At 38.4% G+C, this 22,152-nt stretch overlaps 1 protein-coding gene across 1 annotated transcript in view; it reads left to right on the forward strand.

Moving 5' to 3' along the window:
- Positions 1 to 22,152, forward strand: part of ADGRL2 (adhesion G protein-coupled receptor L2) — a 631,707-nt gene that overhangs the window by 114,147 nt on the left and 495,408 nt on the right. The window contains exon 3 of the mRNA XM_086717375.1: positions 13,807 to 13,875. The gene's annotated coding sequence lies outside the window, so the exon portion shown is untranslated. The remainder of the gene's footprint in view (positions 1 to 13,806; positions 13,876 to 22,152) is intronic.

The raw sequence follows: 22,152 nt of genomic DNA on the forward strand, positions 1-22,152 counted from the left end.
GCCTAACTTGGCAATATAAAATGTTGGCAACCTTATGTTATTCTCTTTTTCTTGCCTTCCCCCAAACTGATTCATGAAATACAAAACTCTGTTAAGCTCTGGCTTAAGACGACATGGACTTAAAGCGCCAAATCCTCCCCTCCCTTCCCCTCCTCCCCCCCCCCCCCCCCCCACGCCGTGTCCATGGAAAACTCCATCTTAACGGGCTCCTTAGTGTTTGTTGTATTCAACTAATATTCGTACTTACTTCTTATTTTCCAGGCTTATTCTGAAAGAAAGAGAAACATTCAAAAATTCACAATGTGTATGTTTGGTTTATTTTAGTTTGTTTTTAACATGAAAAAGCAGTAGTAACATTTATGCCCGATTCTCTCATGATACCCATGTTTGTTTTGTGTTTGTGTTTTGGGGGTAAGGTGGAGAGTTTGGAACCGCTTTTCCGCCCCCTCTTCTTTCTTTAAGGGGAAAAGAGAAAACCAGATATTTTCAAGGGAAATGACTAGTAGTGGCCAGTATAACAAAGAAACCCCGCTAAGCCTAACCACAACCTGACAGAATGAAAAGTGATTCCACAGCTGCCACTCACCACAAATCCCCACGAAACATGCCAGGAAATCAGCTGAAAGCAGTACAGAGACTGCTTCTCAGGGGCCACAAACATGACCCCCGGAGAATCTTCTGGTCCCATTCAAATTCAAAGTCGCAAAGGGCGGTGGGGGTGGAAGCGGGAGACAGAGACTTAGCAGCCCTGTGATCACTTTCAGGGTTATGATGGAACTGATTTAAAATGCAAAACCGAGTTCCATTGTAAGCACGGACACACACTGGAAGCTGAAGGGAAGTGGGATTTCATTTAGTGATTTTCAATTTTAGGATTGAAATGGGGGTAGAAAGATCCACGCTATTTATTTTTCCAGAACTGAGATCACCTCTTCTTTGTGCAGGATAAGTGAACATGGGCTGATCTATTACTTCTTTGGGTTTCCATGCTAATAAGGCATACTTCCCACAGAATCTGACAGAAAGGATGAATACCTTGCCCTGCCAATGGTTAATTTGTAGTGGCATGTGTCTTTCTTGAATGTTCATGAAGTTTTCTAATTCATCAGCACACAATTGGGCTTTTTTTCCTCCCTTTGCACAGAATGAAATGCCGAGAGGGCAAGAGGTTGAGGGTGTTGTATTATCCCTCGGCCAATGTATTTACTGCCCCGAAAGTTATTGCTAATTTTTTTCTACCTCAGGAACAAAATTGTTCTTCGGCAAATAATTTAGTACTGACCACACTTTAAAATGTTTATTACTGTCGAATCTGTCACAGATTGCATCAAGCCACAGAGATGCTAATCTATCTCATGTATTTGAAACTCCTCTGGGAAACATATATTCGGGCTTACTGCTGAGTGAACATGACTGTTAGGATTATAGAGACCATACAGAGTGAAGAAAAGCAGCATAGCTTTTCTGACTGGAAAGTAAACAATAGGGTGATTGTCGGCTTACACATTGGGGCCAATAGCCCTACTGCTGAGGAGCTCTATGTAAAAACCAAGATCAGCAAGCAGTCTTGATGTTTTCTTCTTGGAGTTGGATGTTGTCAAGGATTCAGATGCGCCACCCCAGTGAGTATGCAGGAAACAAAACAGGATATTCTTGTTTAAGGACTGCTTTCTGTAATTATGTTGATTTTTTATGCAACACTTGAACTTTTAAAAACTCAAGGATGCATGAGAAGTACTCCAGAGGAGAATAAATGATTGGGATTTTGTCTTGAGTGAAACGTTATCTTGTGTTCTTAACAAAATTAACTTGTTTGTATTTGTGAGTGGGTCTGTGAATTAAGTATACTTAGACTATGCCTGGTTTGCCTCCCCACCTCACGCACCCCCACCCCCACCATTTTCAAACAGGAGGTCAAGTTGTCTTTGGAACATCATATTTCCTGCTTGGAAAAGGCACTGGATTGTATAATAGTCTGACAGGAAAGTATCAAGAGCACCAGGAGTTTCCCCTGGAAGGCTCGAGGTAAATGTGCAGCACCTAAGAAGTTCTTTCCTTTGAGCTATCATGAGCTGTTCTATTGTTGTGTATTCAAAGTCTTCAGAATGGAAACAGCTAAACTAAACTGTAAATGCTCTAAGGAAAAACATCTTTGGAAATATGTACAGTAGGCTTGCTTGGAAACATTGTACTTTTTTATCTGTCCTTCCTTGCTGAGGAAGGAACATCTGGCTCAGACACTCGCCGGTTAATGCTATCATGCTACAGACATCCGGTAACTTCTTTTCCATCCAAATATCAGTTCTGTGTATTAGACAAGGGATGTAACATATTTGTATGCCAAGACACCTGATTTGGTGACAATTATTTGCCCTTTATTTTAACAAAATTACTTCATGCTCCTTTTCTTTAATCAAAATGCCATGCAATTTCCTATTTCACTCGAATAATTCCCATAATTTTACAACACAATGAAAGGATTATAGATTAGCACAGGTCAATCTCCTCCATATTCTCCTTATTTTTCTTAAGATTCCAATCCACAAAAGGTCTTGGACCACATAATACTTCCGGGTCAAGGACACCACAAGGTCTCTTTGCAAAAGCACCCCAGCGGCTGTCCAGAGCAATCATATTCCAATGGCAGTGTGCTCTGAGTCTTAACCATTGTGATTCAATGGCGAAAATGAAATGTAAACTAGATGGTAACTACCGACCTGAGTCAGGGGCACGCTGAGAATGCTGATTTCCCTCCAGGGGTAGAGCGGTGCCCGGGGTAAGCCTGAAAGGGTTTGAATCCAGATTCTACCATTTGGCAAGCAAATCACTCAGCCTTTCTTTCCCCTGCTTTTCTCCTGTATAAAAGGAAGATTATAATTGTTCCAATTATTCATTGCTGTATAACAAAATATCCCAAAACTTAATGGTTTAAACCAACTATTTATTATTATCTTTCACTTTTCTGTGAATGACTAGGCCCCATTGGGTGGTTCCCATTTGGGGTTTGTCATTCTGGTGGGGTCGGGTCCCAGCTGAATAGTAGCCTCAATGGGGCTGGCCATCCAACATGCTTCGTTCACATTGTAGGCTGGTTCCCTTGAGGATCACTTTACACCTGACCCCTCAGGCTTTCTCACAGCATGGAGGCCCTAGTCTGACTTCTTCCATGGCAGCTCGAGGCTTCAAAGGAGCAAGGCAGAAGTCCAGACCTAGTCCGTGGTCTCTTCTGCCTCATTTTATTCATCAAGCAAGGCACTGAGCAAGTCAGCTCAGATTCAAAGGGAGAGAACTTAAACCCTGCCTCTCAGTTTGAGGAGTAGTTGATAATTTGCCTCCATCTTCAATCCACTGCAGATAAAATATCCACCACATAGAGTTTTGTAAGGATTAAATAATTGACCTGTGTAATGTGCCTAGACCAGTGTCTGACACTTGTAACATATTTTCAATAAAAGTCGGTTTTTATCATGTTCTAGGTCCTGACCTAGTTTTTATTATGCTCTAAGTTCCTTTTATTCTTCTTCTTTGCATTTATTGCCATTTGAACTTACTTGTCATTATGTTTCTGTATACGTACACATGTGTTTATTTTCTCTCTCCTATCCAAAATATAAACTTTACAACCATAGGGACTTTTTTTTTTTTTCTTCAGGGCTTGGAAAAATGTCTGGTATATAATGAGAGTACCACGAATATTTGTTGACTGAATAAGTGAATGAACCCCTAGTGAATATAGAACTTGGATGTTTGGCTGTGGAAAATGGGACTGTGATTGGGGTTGGGGGAATAGTGTGAGCAGAGAGACCCAGAAAGAACTGACATTCTGATTTATTTACATGTTTTAAAAATTAGGATATCATCTGTTATCTGGAGAAGCTTTTAACTGTAACTGTCTTAAGAAGCACAACTATATGAACAAGTCCTACTTTACCTTCAGAATAGTTGACATTAGGCACAATTTGAAAACTGCCTTTTGCTATTCACAGGCCTTAGAATCTGGCAGGTCCGGGTTTAAGGCCCTGCTTTGCTGTTTGCTTGCTTACTGACACGAAAAGTTTTTTTTTTAAACTTCTCTGAGTTGCAAAATCTGTGAAGTCAGGCAACAAGGCATACCTCATGGGGTTCCTATGACAATTAAATTCAGTCCACAAAAGATTTCAACAAAAGGTCTGGACGCAGTTGATAAACATGTACCAATTCCCAAACATATTAATGATAAAGAAGCTATCGATATGACTATTAATATACTCTACCTTAGAGTGGATGGCTTTTCAATTTCTTTGTTTCAAAAACTCCTCTTACGTTATGGACACATTTTAAAATATTAAAATAATATTAAGTTCACTTCTTACTAATTCAGTATTTACTCTGTGACCATATGGATCCATAAATTGACCTTTCTACTCCACCAGGATTTGACACAGGAATTGAAACAGGATATTGAATAAGTTTAACAACCATGTTACAAATAAATATTTAAATATTTACATTTATCAAGAAAAATTGTGACCTCAAGGGAAGTAAATATCATGTCCAAAGAACAACTTCCTAGAATTCAAGGGGGATTCCCCACCCCAGACCCTTCGTGAGAATGTCCAAAAGTCGATTACGTTATCAACAGATGGGGTGGGTTTAGAGTTCAACAAATTCAAAGTGCTGAGAACTTTGGGGTATTTTCGAAAAGGAAACCACTTCCTGTTTTTTAGTGTACTTAGTATTTAAAAATAAACGTACTGACCAAGATAAACTGATGAATGTAACAATTTTCTTTCCTCAACACACACACACACACACACACACACACACACACGAAATCAACTCAAGATGGGCAGTTTATGGATATACACACATTTTTACGTAAACTCATAGTGAGTAAACTGGACACATTTTTTTCTGTTTTATTGTTTTGGGAGAGCTCTCAAATATTTCTAACATTGCACAAACTGCTCTAGAATATGTGAAAGGTAGAAGCTAGAAAAAAAAAAGACTTGGCAGAGAATCATACGTATTTAAAAGGAAAATATTCAGCACTGATGTTGTATATGGCTGGCAGCTAGACAGGACAGCATATATTCTGTTCTCCAAGCAACACAACAAGACATCAGAGCGTGCACATAGCAGGCACAGCGAGGTCCTCCAACGTGAAGGGGAAGGTACTTACAAATGTCACAGGATAGCACAGTAAAATTTAATCGATTTCTTTTTGTTTGGGCAGGGGAGGGATGTACAAATACAGGACTCACTGACAGGTTTGGTGCAACCAGAGAGTGGCAACGTTAAAATAACATGTATTTAACGTATCTGACAAATAACAGGTTTTAGTTTAGTTTTCTTTCCATCTTTATTTAGAACTATATATTCGTTTTCATCTATTACCGTAATGTCTGAGCTCTGTAACTAAGAGTATAGCCACATGGGCTGGTATCATCTTATGGTTCTTTGTTCTCAAGGAAATATACCTGATGGTGGTTAAGCATTAACCAATGGCAGGTCAAGGACCAATGGTTCTGTCAAACACCAATACAGGGAAAGTAGAAACCCAGATGAAAGAAACATAAATTAAATTCATCCTCGCGTTTCCATCGTTCCATATTTGGTTTCTTCATGACCCATATATTACAAAGATAAGTATGCCAGAACTTAATACAAAAGGGGGAACCCTAGTTATTCTCTATCAAGATCTGATTGGATCCGATTATATAAGGCTTCATATAGGCAAATATTGACATTCATACCACCACAATTTTTACTCTACAGATGTGCCGACGAAGGCAATTTTTGTATTTTGTTTTTATCTCCTTCCACATTTCACCCCTTCCAGAGAATGCCTAGAATTCTACTCTTTAAAACAGTAAATCCAAATGGTAAGAATTTTCCATAAAGGGCATTCATAAACATTTACCTCTTACTTCCATATTTATAGTAACGATAACTAATAACCTATACTTTGGATTACACCCTGTCCAATTTATCCAACCAAGACAAAAGCCCTTTAGGGAAATTTCAGTGTCTCGTCTATTATTTAACCTCATGAACACAGCACCATGCTGCCTCACTGAAAAAGATTCATTGCGAGTTCAGAGCAGATGAGATGGGTATCCTCACACAAATGTACAAACAAGGGAACTAATTTTTCTCTACTGTTTTTACAAAAAAAAAAAAGGAAAGCTTTTTTTCACACTAGGCAAACAGCAACTGGTTTATTCTCATAAATTTACATCTCCTAAGTAGTGTCAGTATTCAGGCAGATTAGTTTAACAGGCCTTGTGTTATCATCCAAGGGGAAAAAAAAAGGAAAATATATCCAAAGTCATCTGGTTAATTGGAGGAGGTGGAGAGATGAAGTTGCTTCCATTAAGTTCTTTTGGAACAGTTGCAAGATCCACAAAATCTGTTTTTAGCTCAGTCATTCATCCTGTTGGATGTGTGATGTGTTTTCAATTTAATGATAATTGCCCTTTCCATTTCTTTGATAATTGCCCTCTCTATTATCATTTATGGAGATTCAAATTATAAATCAAGACAAGACAGCCAGAAAAATATTATGATTGTCCCTTCTGAGGCCACAGCAACTCAAGTAACACTGCCAAAGTCTGAGAGTTTAAACCATTTTCATTTGCATGTTTCTGAACATTTTATTTTAGGGTCCAGTGGTTCTCCTAAAGAGGAGGTTGCATGACAATAATAGGACTGAATGATAATGGATACAGAGAATGTAAGTTTAGCTTCAATGCAACAGTTATAAATTTGTATCTGAAACCAGAGGCTTTCTCTCCTGGCTGTTGGAGAGTGAAAGTGAGAAGTCAGCCAGAAATGTTTGCTCTTAGTCACCTGGTGTCCTCACGGAGGACATTGCACAGTTCTGCCTCCCCTCAGTGCCCTTCTTCTACTCTTTTTTGGAGACAAAAATGTCTTCTTCTCATTGAATATGCTCCATGATCCACACAATGAGATAAATGCAAAGACATGAGTGACATTTTTTCTAAGATTCCAGGAGCCATCTCCCAAAACAGAAATAAGAAAATAAAAATTTGCACCCAAGACGTGGATCTTTGAGGAGCTGCCAGCTTGTACCTGCTCAGGAGATCCTATTATTAAAGCTTCAGGAATTTGGCAGACTGTCTGTTCCCCCAGAAGGCCACTATTAAAAATTAATTGTATAAATTTTGATTTCAGTACATTATACTAAAAACAAAGTCAATAAATACACGGAACTCATCACTTCCTAATTATTGTAGTACACTGTACTGTTTTCTGCGTTCTTGAGGGTATTTCTGCTTCTTGCATCTGAATGTTAAAAATATCATATCCTGGTGTGATAGGGAGCATCTCTTTCCAATTCTGCCGGTAACTTGGGACACATGAGTAGCTTAAAATCTGTGATGGTAATTACACCACTAATATCAAAAAATGCTGCAAATCATTGCTTTTCCCCCAGAGAGTGGGTTGTTAAGCATTTTGCCGTCCAGCCCTGGACAGTAATATAGTTTTGTGAGAAGGAGGACCTCGGAGCTGGGATGATCTGGGTTTCCTTTGGGCTCAATTAGCAGCTGTATGATCTCAGGCAGTTTACTTAAATTCTCTGAGCCTTAATATGTCACTCTCCTGCTTAATATCCGTCAATAGCTTCCCATAACTCTTAGGATAAAGTCCAGAATCCTCAGGGCCTCCTTTCCCTTATCTTTGCCCCAGATTTCTTTACTCCTTAAATCCTAAACACTCCCCTGTCTCAAGGCCCTCACATCTGGAATGCCCTTCTCTTTCCTCTCCTACCCATGATGTATGTCTCAGTTTAAATGTCACTTTCTCAAGGTAGACTTCCATGATAGCAATCCCCTGTACCTCCCACAAAATAGGTTAGGACCCCTTAGGATAGACTTTCATAGAAGCCTGAACTTGTCCTCACAGCACCTGTCAAAAGTGTAACAGAACTATTTTGCACGTAGTCATTTGTTTCATACCAAAGCCCCCTCTTTTGCCCGTGTTTGTCATGCATGTTGCTTTAACTCTCAGGTTCAGCTCTACACTTTGGTAACCTAACCACTTAAATTTTTTTTTAATTTTTTTTTTACATTTATTTACTTTTGAGAGACAGAGCACAAGTGGGGGAGGGGCGGAGAGAGAGGGAGACACAGAATCCGAAGCAGGCTCCAGGCTCTGAGCCATCAGCACAGAGCCCGACGCAGGGCTGGAACTCACGAACCGTGAGATCATGACTTGAGCTGAAGTCGGACACTCAACCGACTGAACCACCCAGGAGCCCCCTAATCACTTAAATTTAATCTGTAGGATACCTGTTCTAGTAAAGAGCAACCCTCTTTTCAAAATCACTTATTCCACCTAAGAAGCTCCAGCACAGTGTTAAGGACAGGGGCTCCAAAACTCTAACTCTTATGAGCTGTGTGGCCTCAGCAACCTCTCTGTAACTCCCTTTCCTAACTTATGAAACAGCGTTAATAACAAAATCCGCTCTCTAGGGGTTGTTGTGAAAATGAAGTGAATTGACCCCTGTAAAGTGCTCAGTGTTGATGGCGTGGGAATCGGTGTTTTAACTGTCTGATCTTATTTCTACTCACCTTACCTCTTTCCTTTCCCCCAATTGCATCATTTCCCAGAACCCCCAGTTCTATGGAGGCCCCACCCCACAGCTTTAACTGTCCATCAGAATGACACCCAACTCTCTCTTAGTTTCTCCCCTAATTTATAATCTTACAGTTCCAGCTACGTACTGTCACCTCCATGAGACTTTCTGACACAGAAAACACAATATACCACACCCGAATCCATCATTACCCCATCAGACTAGTTCGGCCTTTTGACATCTGTGTATCTGTTCATAGCAACCCGATCTCTTCAGTGAGGCTCCAAGTTTCTAATTCATCTATGTCTCTCCTCTCTCCTGTACTGCACATCTCAGCAGTTGCCTGTTTCTATTGATTGTCTCTGAAATACCTCTTGCATCTTTTTTCTTCCTTTTAATTCCCCTTGCTCCCACCTAGTCTAGGTTCTCATTAATCTCTTTCTTGTCTGGACTATAACAATAGCCTACTATCCAATCTTCATAGCCTTAGACTCAGCTTAACATAACAAGAGCATTCTTCCAGAATTAGACACTCTCAAAACACATGTTCCTCTCCCTCCCTCCCTCCCCACTTCTCTCTCAATTATGTGATATTTTATGCCTGTCTTCCGTCTGTGAAAGCAGAGACCTTGGCCAACTAGTTCACGTCTGTATCCTCAGTACCTAATAACACCAGAAAGAACTATTTGCTTAGTGCTACTATTATTAAATATTATCACAGTATTAACATACCATATTATTAACATTGAAAGTTATTATTCAAATAGTACCATTAAATGTTAAATACTGCTAAAACTATTTGTTGGGTTAATTATTGAATAAATCTGTTTTCTGTCCTTGCTTTGATCTATAGTACACACACTTCATCTACTTAAATTGGATTTCTGGTTAATTCACTCTCTTGCTCAAACATCCTCAGCCCTTCCCAATTGATTGCCTACTGTCTAATGTCCCCATCCTGGAATATGAGGCTCCAATTAAGAGGCCAGGCTCGCCTCTGTGAAAGCTCCATTGCACTCAGACTCTTCCGAGTTGTTGTTGTTTTAATTAGGGAAATGATAATATTAGTTGTGACTTCAAAAGCCTCCTCAGCCTGTATCATGCAGGGCAACAGAGAAAGGAGAAAAGTTAATCTTTCCCTGATGATTACACTTGCTTCTGAAACAGAAGGTTCAGTGAAGAGTTTATCATCGTCGTTCCAGCATGAACCGCGGAGAAGAGATGTACCTCTTTCAATAACAGACTATTAAGCCTGCGGAGTTCCCTCCAAACTTTTCAAAATAATTTTGTCTGTCTTAGATGTGAAGGATAATATAAGATGATACCGGAATTCTCCTCTGTTTTACTTAAATTCATTTCACTTTGCCTTTTTTCTCGAGATGACATATCACTGGATGCACTTTTTCTCTAAGCTGGCTTCTTTTCATTCTTGAGCTTTTTTTCGTATTGAATTATGTACTCTTTTCTCAGTATATACTCATAATTATAGCTTCTTCATTTGCATCTTGATGATTAAAATGTTGCTTTCATATCACTTGGAATTTATTTTTTCTTGAATCTCATAGATTTTCCCCTAAGTTATGGTTTAAACAATACTCATTCTAAATTGATTGTTAAAGTCCTGGCCTTGCATTTTTAAATATTGATAGCACCAGCACATCAGGACTAAATGTTGCTCAGACATCTGAGTTCTTTAGATCCTATTGTTTTCATATCGGAAAATTTCCCCAAGAAACCGACTTCAAAGTTTGAAGAAATGACACAAGGAGTAACTCTTTTCAAGGAAGAGAGAAGTTTTTATTCAACAACGATAATAAAGGTTGTATTCAAAGGTGACCAGCAAGTCCCATTCTGATAAATAAAGCAATCTCAAAGTTTGGCAAAAATAGCTTATTTTGTACGTTTGACTACACTTGGTTAATGCTGTCCTCATTAGGTTTGTTCACAAAGTTAGTACATATGTTCTGCATGTAAAAGACATATATAAAAATTAATTATATTCCTGTAATGTTCTAAATGATCTGATATGGCATGCATTGAATCTTTAAACCATGTGCCTAAACTGTCAAGAAATAATTGAAAAATTTTTGAACTTGCATTTTTCAAATATAAATGCCTATTAAAAAAATAAGAGTCTTGGGGTGCCTGGGTGTCTCAGTCGGTTAAGTGTCCGACTTCGGCTCAGGTCATGATCTCACAGCTCGTGGGTTCGAACCCCGCATTGGGCTCTGTGCTGCCAGCTCAGGTCCTGGAGCCTGCTTCAGATACTGTGTCTCCCTCTCTCTCTGCCCCTCCCCTGCTCTCGCTCTGTCACTCCCTCACTCTAAAAAATAAATAAACATTAAAAAAATTTTCTTTAAAAAGAGTCTGGCTATCAGTTCAAAAGCTATACTCATTATTACAAATGTCAACAATTACTCAGTTACCTTTGATCTCTTAAAGATAGCAGCGTAGTCTGATAGCCAATATTAATTCATCCTACAAAAATGAGCTTCTTTTTTCTTTTAAAGATTTTATTTGTAAGTAATCTCCCACACCCAGTGTGAGGCTTGAACTCACAACCCTGAGATCAAGAGTCACATGCTCACTGACTGATCCAGCCAGGCACCCCTAAAGTGAGCTTCCTTATTACAGATGAAAATATTCCTTTTTTACAAAATTACATAATGAGATGCCCATTTTTTCTGTGTTAATCTCATATCTATTAGTTAACCATGAGATGAAGGAATTGGCAAGAAAAAACCTCAAGTGCTACTTTATTCCCTTAGCTTTTTCAACTATAATCTAAGATATTATGTCCATCTGTAAGTGGACTTCACCAAGGGCAGTGTGAAACCTGGAATGAGTCTATCTGGCAAACTTTCCTTCGTCACTCATCATTGAACCCTTATAGTTATGTTGGACCCCCATCATAAAACATGGTGCTAAATTCAGTATTAGACCTGGTTGAACTGCATCCCAGGACTGTCATTTTGATGCAAGATCACATGGAAAAGGGATGTATGTCCATTTTTCATCAACTATTTTAAGGTCAAGTTTTGCAGCCTCACTCTAGCAGTCTGATCAAAGCCTCTGTATTCACAAACAAAAAAAAAATCCTGCCCCATTTCACAACAAACTTAGAGTTTGCTGAAAAACTAAAAATTACTGGTCTCCAAAAACTTAGTTTCTTGCTCTCTTACTAGTAATTTGTACATGCAAAACCATAAAAGAGCCATATTCTTCGCAACATACTTCCATCAAGGATATGAGTGATATAATTATAAATCCTTTATATTCAGGCAACAAGTAATAACTCGTCTAGCCTCCAAAATGTATGACAGTCAGCCCATCTTGGAATTCTATTGTTTTAAAATTCACCAAATAATACTTTTTTAATAGGCAGTCATTTCTTAGTCCATTCCCTTGATTAAACTATGTCGGCTTTAGGCCAGAGACACTGCTTGATTGTCTCTTGTGGGTATGACTCACTTGATGGAAAATCCATCCATCTACATACTGCTTGATTGGGAATGAATTTTAAGTATTCAGAGCCTACATATAGTAAGCCTGACCGTTAGAGACTGAAGTGAGCATAAGAGAAAGTAGTGATTAACAGGCCGTGAGTTGGCTTTACCATCTCAGTGCTTCGAGAAATTGTAGCTTACTGCTACTTCGCACCGTTTCTCTACTTGCAAAATGGTTTTGACTGGAATTGGAATGTCCAACAGAGAGAGAAAGCGATTACTGGTAGCAAAAGAAATACTAACTGCTTGAGTAGTAATAATCGATAAATAATAAACACGCATTCCATCAAATATATACAAGGTAAATTAAATCTACTCATTTTATGAAAAGAGAAATGACTACTGACTTATCTACTACGAAGGTGGAAGTCTGGAGTCCGCCCATCATGCGAATGATGTCTGCTTAAGTGTAGCGTCAGGGGGTGAGAAAACAGGAGGCCCGTTTATGGCTGCTGTTTGCAGAAGCCGAGAGAGGTAGACACTGGCTTCTGATTACCAATATAAAAAATTAAAGTGTCTTCCCTGTCTACCAATGGTAAGTAGGCACTTTCTTTGCTTTAGGAATTGTATAATGTTTCTTTTGAAACTTGAATCCTTGTCAATGGATACAAAAGTGAGACAGGTAAAGCTTTCCTTCTGCTTTGGGGAAAGAATCATTGACAGCTGAAAAAGAGGCAGCGATCCCTAAAGAACATTAAAGCAAACAAAAAGTTTGTGTAATCTGTGTGTTTTTAAGCTATGGCCACATCAGATCTGAGGGATACAATTACCCAAAGAAAGAAGAAAATTCCTCTGAGCCATTTTAGTTTTTACATTTAAAATGTTTCTTGCATTCACATTAATATTAACTTTATGACCTCCTCATACCGTGCTATAATCATTGAAGAGAAAAACCACACACCCTCCCTTCCCTGGGTAAAGACTTGCTTTCAGATTTGCCCTCACTCACATCTGTGCTTACCGAAGGAACAGATGCTCAGCTTCTAAGGGTCCGACTTTGGCCTTTTCCCTTCTATCGCCACAGCAGAAAGAAAGGGGGTTCCCAAGTGATGGTGGCAGCTTTCCAATGGCTGGCCCGTACTTTCACATTTAAAGTAAGCAGGTGGCATCAATGGGCTGTCTAATGACTAACAAGATAAGAGTGCAATTGATCTTCTTATTAACCCGTGTCCCCAGGTGGGGGGCAGCCTGCTCCTCCCTCCTGGGTTCAGATACACTGCTTCATTTCAGGAACATTTTAGACCCTTTCACTTTTTTTTGTCTGAGCTGGTTCTTTTTTTTTGTTTATTTAATGTTTATTTTTGAGAGACAGAGAGAGACAGAGCACGAGTGGGGAAGGAGCAGAGACAGGGGAGAGCAGAGAGAGAGGGAGAATCCGAAGCAGGCTCTAGGCTCTGAGCTGTCAGCACAGAGCCCGATGTGGGGGCTGGAACTCATGAACCTCGAGATCATGACCTGAGCCTAAGTGGCACTTAACCGAGGGAGCCACCCAGGTACCCCTAGTCTGAGCTGGTTCTTAAAGCACAGGGGTAACAAACACAGAAGATATTCCACGGCATCCAAATTCTATTTTCTCTGAAACTCCAAACTAGTAAATACCTTTGTAATTTGCATCTAACTCAAAACAATATTTAACGTACATTGAGAATTTATCTACAATCCTATTGATATTCTTTTCATGTTGAATTTGAACTCTGGGTTTGTTTGTCTTCCTTTTAGGACTCAGACAACTCACCCTAAACCACACAACTCGTTCTGAAGACGATGGAGCCCACATAGATTCATAAGGTAAATGATTACTGTCAAAATATAACATAATGGATTCAATTACGGAATGAATTCCAGCACTGTGGAAACGTGTTGTTCTTCATTTGTCTGCTGGAGACTTGCTAAGTTAAGATGCTGGGTGGTCCTTTAGTAGAAGGCAGAATCATGATCCTGGGTGGCGCTGTGGGAACAATAAACTGCATCTGTGGGTTGGCTGTCTTCAGAATCAGATTATCTGTTGTATGTTGCATAAGGCTGGCTACCTACCTCGATTTTTTCAAGTAAGTATTCTTGTGATCTTAGGAGGCTCCTGCCCTGGGGCATGCCAGCACATCACAAATCCCACTGTCAAGTGGAGTGATTAAAGCCTTTATTGTCACACACCAAGCCCAAAGTTACTAGGATGCATTCCGTTGTGGAGGTAGGAGGAGGTACAAAACATCCCATGAAGGCTACCTCTGCCGCAAGTGACGTCGGATGAGGAAGCGTGCCGCACAGGAACTGAGAGACGATGGCCTCTTTTTTCTGTTTCTCTAAATCACAGTCATCATTTGCTTTCCTGCTTGTTAAAATAATTATTTTTTTCTAGAGGCTGCCGATCTATGTGAAGGTACATACAGGATCTTTGATATCCCCTATATTAAAATGGTGAAAAGCCTAGGCTTCAGAGCCTACCTAAATTCAAATTTGCCAGCAATGACACCGTGGCCTTCAATTTTCTCATCTATAAAGTGGGAGAAATAATAGTACTCACTTGCAAGGGCTGTGGCATAGTATATAAACAGATGGGCAGATGCAAAGCACTTCAAGTATTGCCTAGTACCTAGAAAACACTAAATTCACTGATTAACTAAAGGGCTTTCATTCTACCTCCTCACTTTGTTTCAGGTTCTCAATTTACCTTTAATCCAGAAACTTGGTGGTTGTGGGAATTATTAAGGGAAGCAAACTCCCAATTCCCTCTTAGCAGCCTTCCTCCTAAAGGAGATATATTATACCTTTCATGTAAATGCCAGGAAGGGAAATAATTGGCATCCCATTGCCCTTTGAATGGGTCCCTGGCTAGCCCTAGGTGGTGTGACGTCTAAAGTGACCTGAAAGCGGGGTGCCTGCCAGCTCAGCAGCACAGTGTAGTGGGAGAATCAATTAGAAGACTCAGGGCCATTTCAGAAACATGCAAACATCAATTGGCATCGAGTTTCAGGAAGCAGAATAAAAAGGGATCTACAAAACAAAAAGCCTTTCAAAGGGATGGAGGGAAGCACGGTTCTTCCAAATCACGAAAGGATGATTATGATCACCATTAGAGCTTAATGAGCCTATATATGGCTAATGACTTCATCTCTCCAGTAGATTTGCCAGTAGTCTGTGTTTCCACTGGTATCCATCCTTCTCTTCTAATAAACATTACCATCCCGCTAGCTGGTCAGAACAAGTCATTGGATTTCTCCTTCCTCCATTAGCAAAAGCGTATTTCTCAAACCTCCCATCCCTCTGTTTCAGGACTGAAAGGAATGCAACAGAGAAAAGAAAATAAATAACACCACTGTATGGTTTATAGATCCTTGGAACACCTAGGTTTAATTCTGGGTCATCAACTGCTCTCTGACCTAGTTTTCTCATCTCCAAAATGCAACTGATCACGATTTGATTTCTAACATTAACTTTAAAAATAAAAATACATGAAACTGATCTTTTAAGACATGTATAGATATGGTTTATTTTACCCAATTTTGATATTTCTTACAAATGACATCATTGATTATGGCTAGATTTTTATTTTAATAACCAAATGCAAAAAACGACAATTATAAGTTTTAAACTAGTTATCTGCTGAGCCATTTAAAGACTATTAACTTGAGAAAGACGTAAGAAATAAACTAAAGTTAGAATCTTTTTTTAATTAACCATACTGTTATAATATTTAGTTAACAGTGATACAGTGTTACAATCATTCAAATGGACAATATTTGGCAAAGTGGAAATAATGCCGTATCTTTTAAAGAACAGGTGTTAATAATAGGTTGTTTATTGGAAGAGAAAATTTCTTATAAAAATAATAAATACCATTCCCCATCACAATTTTTACTCACATGTTTGTGTGAATATTTCTCTCATTTTCCTATTTTCAAAGTATATCCTTTAAATATAATAGATCATAATATAGTCTTGAATAATAATCACACAAATACCATTGTCCTAAAATAATCTTGAATAGTATCATGCAAATATTATTGTCTCAATATAATCTTGAATAAGAACACACCACTATAATATTGAAAATAAGCAAGCAATAGTTATGGTGGAAGGGATAATATTAGCTATTAAGACAATACTTTAGTGTCATACTTCAAAAATTTTAAATTGTTTTATGTTAAAATATTCCAGCATAATTTTTCTGGGGTCTTTATGCTATAAATAAACTTTGATTGCTATGGTAATGTAAGAAATATGAATGGATCATGTCTGTTCCCTATAACCATCATCACAGGTAAGTGTCATTGTTAAAAAGACATGGCTGGGATAGCGTTTTTGAGTTCTAGTCCCAAATCTGCAACGGAATTTTCTGAGTGATCCTGAGCAATTAGCAACCATCTAACTAAAATTTTTGATATAAAATTTGAAGAAATAAATAAAGGAGTCTCAAAAATGAAAGCTGACTTTTAAGAAAAACTTTCAAGCAACAAAAACATTTAGCGAATTCTAACATGAGCCAAATCCACATTCCGCTGTCAGTCTTTCCTGCAACATACCTGCCTCTTCCTCTTGTGCACTGATTCCATCATTTCACGAATGAAATGGTTGGTTAGTTTAAAGTGCGTCCTGTTCATGGTCACTAGAAACTTTAAAATCACAAAAAAAGTACAAGCTAACTGTGTGTATTTTTTAAGTTCACTGACTATTTAGAAACCTCTTTTTTATAGTTATTTAATTAATTTTATTGAGGGTCTCTAATATATCCAAAGCTGTTCCACCTCAGAAAGGATGTATTAAAAAAGAGTATAAAGTGTGACCCCTACTTTCCACAGTGTATATATGAAAGTAAAATCAGCATATACAAAATAAATATTATCATCACAAAAATATATGTATGTGTTCATCTCAACGTTATAAATTATAACTTCTATAAGAATTCTGATGGAAGTGGTAGGATCCAAGATGGGATTTTATTTTATTTTTTTTTTTAATTTTTTTTTCAACGTTTATTTATTTTTGGGACAGAGAGAGACAGAGCAGGAACGGGGGAGGGGCAGAGAGAGAGGGAGACACAGAATCGGAAACAGGCTCCAGGCTCCGAGCCATCAGCCCAGAGCCTGACGCGGGGCTCGAACTCACGGACCGCGAGATCGTGACCTGGCTGAAGTCGGACGCTTAACCGACTGCCCCACCCAGGCGCCCCCCAAGATGGGATTTTAATAATGAATACAGCAGGGTATGTAGTTCTTTTCTGGGCCAGATAACCAGTGGTCCTGGATTTATATTATCCAGGGTCTATGTAATGAGCTATTTGACCACTAAACACAAAGCGAAGGAGTAGTCAGTTGAAGGGGCCAGGTAGGTCCCACCAAACAGATCTCTCACTCTTCCATGCCCAGTGAAATCGAGAATAGACATCCCACCCAAATCCCATGCTTACCTGGGATATGGGTCTGGCCCCTCACATTGCAACAGTGAAGATTCCATCATGAGTGGAGAGAATCATTCCTCTCAGAAAGAATTACAGCTCTTTTAATGGAGTTCAAACCTTTAAGACCCAAATGCTGGGCTTGGGTACAAAGCTTATTTCGATTTGAGAATATAGAAGGTGAGTCCCTGAATTAGTTCTATGAATTAACCATTTGCCATCTAAGGAAAAAATGAGATCATTTATATTAATAATCCAAAACTCGGCTCACACAAAATTAAAATCAGATACTATTCCTGAAAGTCTAAGTTGCACTGTGTTGTGAAAGTAAACTGTAAGTATGCCGACGACAGTGGCGATCGTAGCTACCATGGATTGAGAGCTGATTGCATGCATGGCATTCTGTCATATGCTTTAACTTATATATATATATATATATATCTCATTTAATCCTCACAACATTTATATAGAGGGAAAAGGTTTTGTCCCTGGTTTAAAGATAAAGAAATGAGGCTCAAAAAATTTAACTGGATCAAATTTAACAAGTAGCAAGTAGCAGAGCCAAGACTTGAACCAGTGTCTTTCTGAGGGCAAAGGGCATGCTCTTTCCTTTATGTACACTACCTCTCAGACAGTGCTGCCTCACTGTCTAATGATGCTTTTCTTATATACTCAGGTATACCAGTAAGATGACTAAGTTGACAGTTTTATTGCATGTATGTACATTAACATCAACCAATACTTATTATTTAGTCCCATGAAGTCAATGAATGTTTTGCAGGCAGATGGGCTACAGATTCAGAAAAATCAATGAGTATTTGACTAAGCAAGTGAATTATGAAGAGTAAAAGCATCATATGTGCTTTTTCTTGGAAGTAAAGGGAAAGCCATGGTGTTAATAAAACAGACCCAATGCTAATGACTTCGAGCCCCCCACCCCCTCAAAGTAGAAATCAATCTGACTCTCAGGTTGATTTTGCTCATTCCATAAACTTATTTCCCAATGGAGTTCCTTAATTTTGACATTCAAAATACAGAGTACTGTCATGGCTCTTTGGCTCTTTACTTTCAGATTTAAGGCCAGTTTACTTTTTAATCTCTTCTCATTTATTATTCACTTTCATATAAAACTTTCTTTGTCTTCTTTTCATACTCTTCATGTTCTTGCCCACTCTCTAACAGACTGTTCTCACCGTCTGGAAGGTCTTCCATTTATCTTACCTTTTCTTCTTCGTGTCTTTTAAGTCCTCACTGTATTCAGTTTCCAGGATCTGTAGTTCTGATTTTGCCTAAAGCTTTCCCAACTAATTAGATATAAAACATTGTAATCCTTCCATGGAAACCATCTTTCCTCTATAGCCAAAGGCATTACCAGTGGGAAAATGTATTCGTTTTGTATATAACAGTAATTTCTACCATTAGGTTGTACTTTTCATTGATCTATTTTTTCTGGTTAGAATAGAAATGCTATTGTTGAAAATTTATAAATATCAAAACACACAAGGAAGAAAATAAAAGCCATTGTTAATGCCAACACCCTGAGAAAAACATTGTTAACATTATATTTCTTTCTTTGGAGTTTTTTTTTTTTTTTTTTAACACATTTGGCTGTATTTTAACATCAATTCTCCGTCTTAATATATTTTGATCCTGCTTTGTTTCTCCCGAAATTAGACCTTAAATTTGGATTCATCCAGTTCTCTGGATTAATCAAAGCCAAGTGACCAGTAAGAGGGTTGACCATTAAGAAAGAGGCCTAGCATTGATTCATAGAGGTCTAGAAATGTTCCTATTTCTGGGCTTGTTTACAAAGATAAGGTCTTGTGTGAAGCTCCTGGGTGATTTCCTTTGCTTCCATCATGTGCTAATTTCTTGTTAATTGAAACTACTCTGTTTTTATTTCACAGAAGCTAGGAAAATATATTAATATTATAGAAGACACGGTATTATAAAATAATACATCTGTCTTCTTAATTTCTAAATGAAATTAAAGATCAAAGAACTATTTTGTGTCCATGTGACATTGTAAATGCCCTCTGTGGGTTTTATCTCCTGCCTGTAGGCCCATCTTAACTACATGGAAGATGAAATTTTCTTGTTCAGATACCTAACCTTTTTATCCCCCCCAAGCTCATTTTATCAAGCGTGATTCATCAGTTTTCATCTGGTGAACAGACATTTGAAAACTTAACTTTTTCCACATGCCTTACCTGCCCAAGTTTGGGGTTCAAATTTTTATCATTTAACTCATTAGGAAGGACTTCGCTCTTACGTAATTGCTAAGCATCTCATTTCTTCCACCTATGCAAAATAATGTTTGATTATTCTGCCCAGGTTTAGACACTTATCCGGTTTGGATTTGTTTGCTAACTAAACATCTAAAGACATTAACTAACATTTCCCCAAAAAAGCATTAAATGTGACCTCATAGGAGAAATAACTTTGCAGTCTCACTGAACATTTCTCCTCACAATTCCCCTTATATAATGTGTATCCTTAGCAATTAGCACATAGTATATACCACCATCAGCTATTTGTAAACAAATACATAACATCCTTCAAGGCATCAAAACTCATCCCCAAGCTAACAGGACAAAGGTAATGAAGGCTAAAGGTTTTCATAGCTTGGATGAGATGCAAAAACTTTTGTTCCAAAAAATCTATCTCCTTAATGTCAACTATAACCCTCTTGCCCATGAGAAAAGCATTTCTCACACCTTTTTTTTCCCCTTACACCACCTAAAAGTGGACTACCCAACTTAAACCCTGAGTCTAAAAGTATTGAGAAACTGCTAAATATATCCATGTCTCTGTAGTGAAGATTTTACAGACAAAGATAAAGAAGCCAAGGTATTAACACCAACGATGAGTCTGAGAAGCGAACAGCTGTGGGTGTTGAGGTGCCCCAGGGAGTGGGGGTTCAGGGGACAATTGTCAGTTGTCAGGACAATCAAGACACCATAATATTTTAATTTGCACACATTCAGCATCAGGGCAGATACTGCCCACATGAGGTTGGTGTTTTACTGGAATCTAAACTAATTCCACTTGTTTCATGCTACTGAATGGTTTATTTGCTGTGGGACCCTCAGGGGGTAAAGGGGAGGGAAATACATTAAGTCAAAACTGCAAATACTTTTTAAGACTACACAAGGTGTATCTAGCTCTCTTATTGTTACATGGTATGTTAGGAGAAAAAAAAAAAAGTCTGTGGGACATCTACCCTGACTGATCAAGTCAACCTTTGAAACCTGCAATGAAAACACGGAGACAACCATACGTAATACACGGTAGCATTAACAAGTTAATTTTCTGGAAATTGTGTTGGCATTAGGATGAGAAGTGGATGAAAAGAGTTCGAGGAAAACAAAGACATCACTCTGTAAATCAATAAGTTTGCTGATTAATGAAGAGCCAGGCTTTGTTATGAAGGACTGGATGCTCAGTTGGTTATGAGCACATCTTTCCATAATGGCTGCCACTCCTATATGTGCCTGGAGAGAGAAGGAGATAGAAACGTTTATGACTTTTGTACCACCCACATACACAAAAACACATCCTCACGAATCCCTGTCTATAAAGGTTTATTTATGTAGCTGTAAATTGGAAAATCCTAAGCATAAAACTCTATATCTATTAAATATACAACGGTTTAGTGGACTAGAGATGGGGCAGCCTTCCTTACTTGTGCTTTTTTCTGTCAGCGATGACACAAGATCATAGGGAATCCATATCTTTAAAGCCAAAGAATAGCTCCCAGTCATTTGTGGCTTCATTAGCAACGTTGTGATGTCCCTTAAGGACAAAACACATAAATGTTCTCTTGTCACTTACAATTGTGTCAAGGAGAAAACCAAAATGAACTTGCAAAGTCATGCACCAGCTCAATTTTGGAAGGAAAAAAAAAATCTTCTTTGAAGGAAACGAAATCAATCCCCAGTTCAAATTAAATTTGGACTATTCTGTGAAGCTCCAATACACAGCTCCAATAACAATCAGTACTTATGGACTTAAAATGCAGGCAAATAATGTTTCATTTAAAAGAAATTGAATGAGGATTACTGACAGAGAAAGTTTTAATGCTATTTTATCACTAGTTAAAGTTAAATCATGCCGTTATTGGCTCAGTCGTGAACATCTCAATCCACACTCCTTTTTTTTTTTTTTTTTTTCGCTTTTTCCAAATGTTACCAGGAGTCCTTTGCTAGGTTGGTCTTGTGTTTTCATCTTATTAAAACCCTGCCATGCAAATGTATCATAAGTGTAGCCTGAAGACTTCTGTCTCATGCAAAATTTAGCTTAAACTCGACTAGCATGAAACACTTTGTTATACACAAACCTTCTGTTTGGTTTGCTGACATTCTTAGTCGGCTCTCATGGTGATTCATTATCTTGTGATATAGATTTCCAAGTATCATCTTTGTATTGATTTTTATATCTTTAATAACCACTCCACAGAAGATGGCTCCGCTGGTGTCATTGATCGCATCAAAAATTCAAGGCTTACAGAAATACTAGAGGGCTAATTGGTAGCAGAACATTTCAGACTTAATCTTAATGCAGTCTTAATCTTCTGCATTAAACCTACCTGAAGGTTTCCTTTTGGAGTCGACCAGGGGAAGTTTAGTGCTTCGTTGAAAAACACCTGGTGAGAGCATGCAAGAACATAGCAA

This window comes from Puma concolor, chromosome C1 (genome assembly GCF_028749965.1).
Source record: "Puma concolor isolate L17-30 chromosome C1, mPumCon1.1.hap2, whole genome shotgun sequence".
NCBI classification, from domain to species: Eukaryota; Metazoa; Chordata; class Mammalia; order Carnivora; family Felidae; genus Puma; species Puma concolor.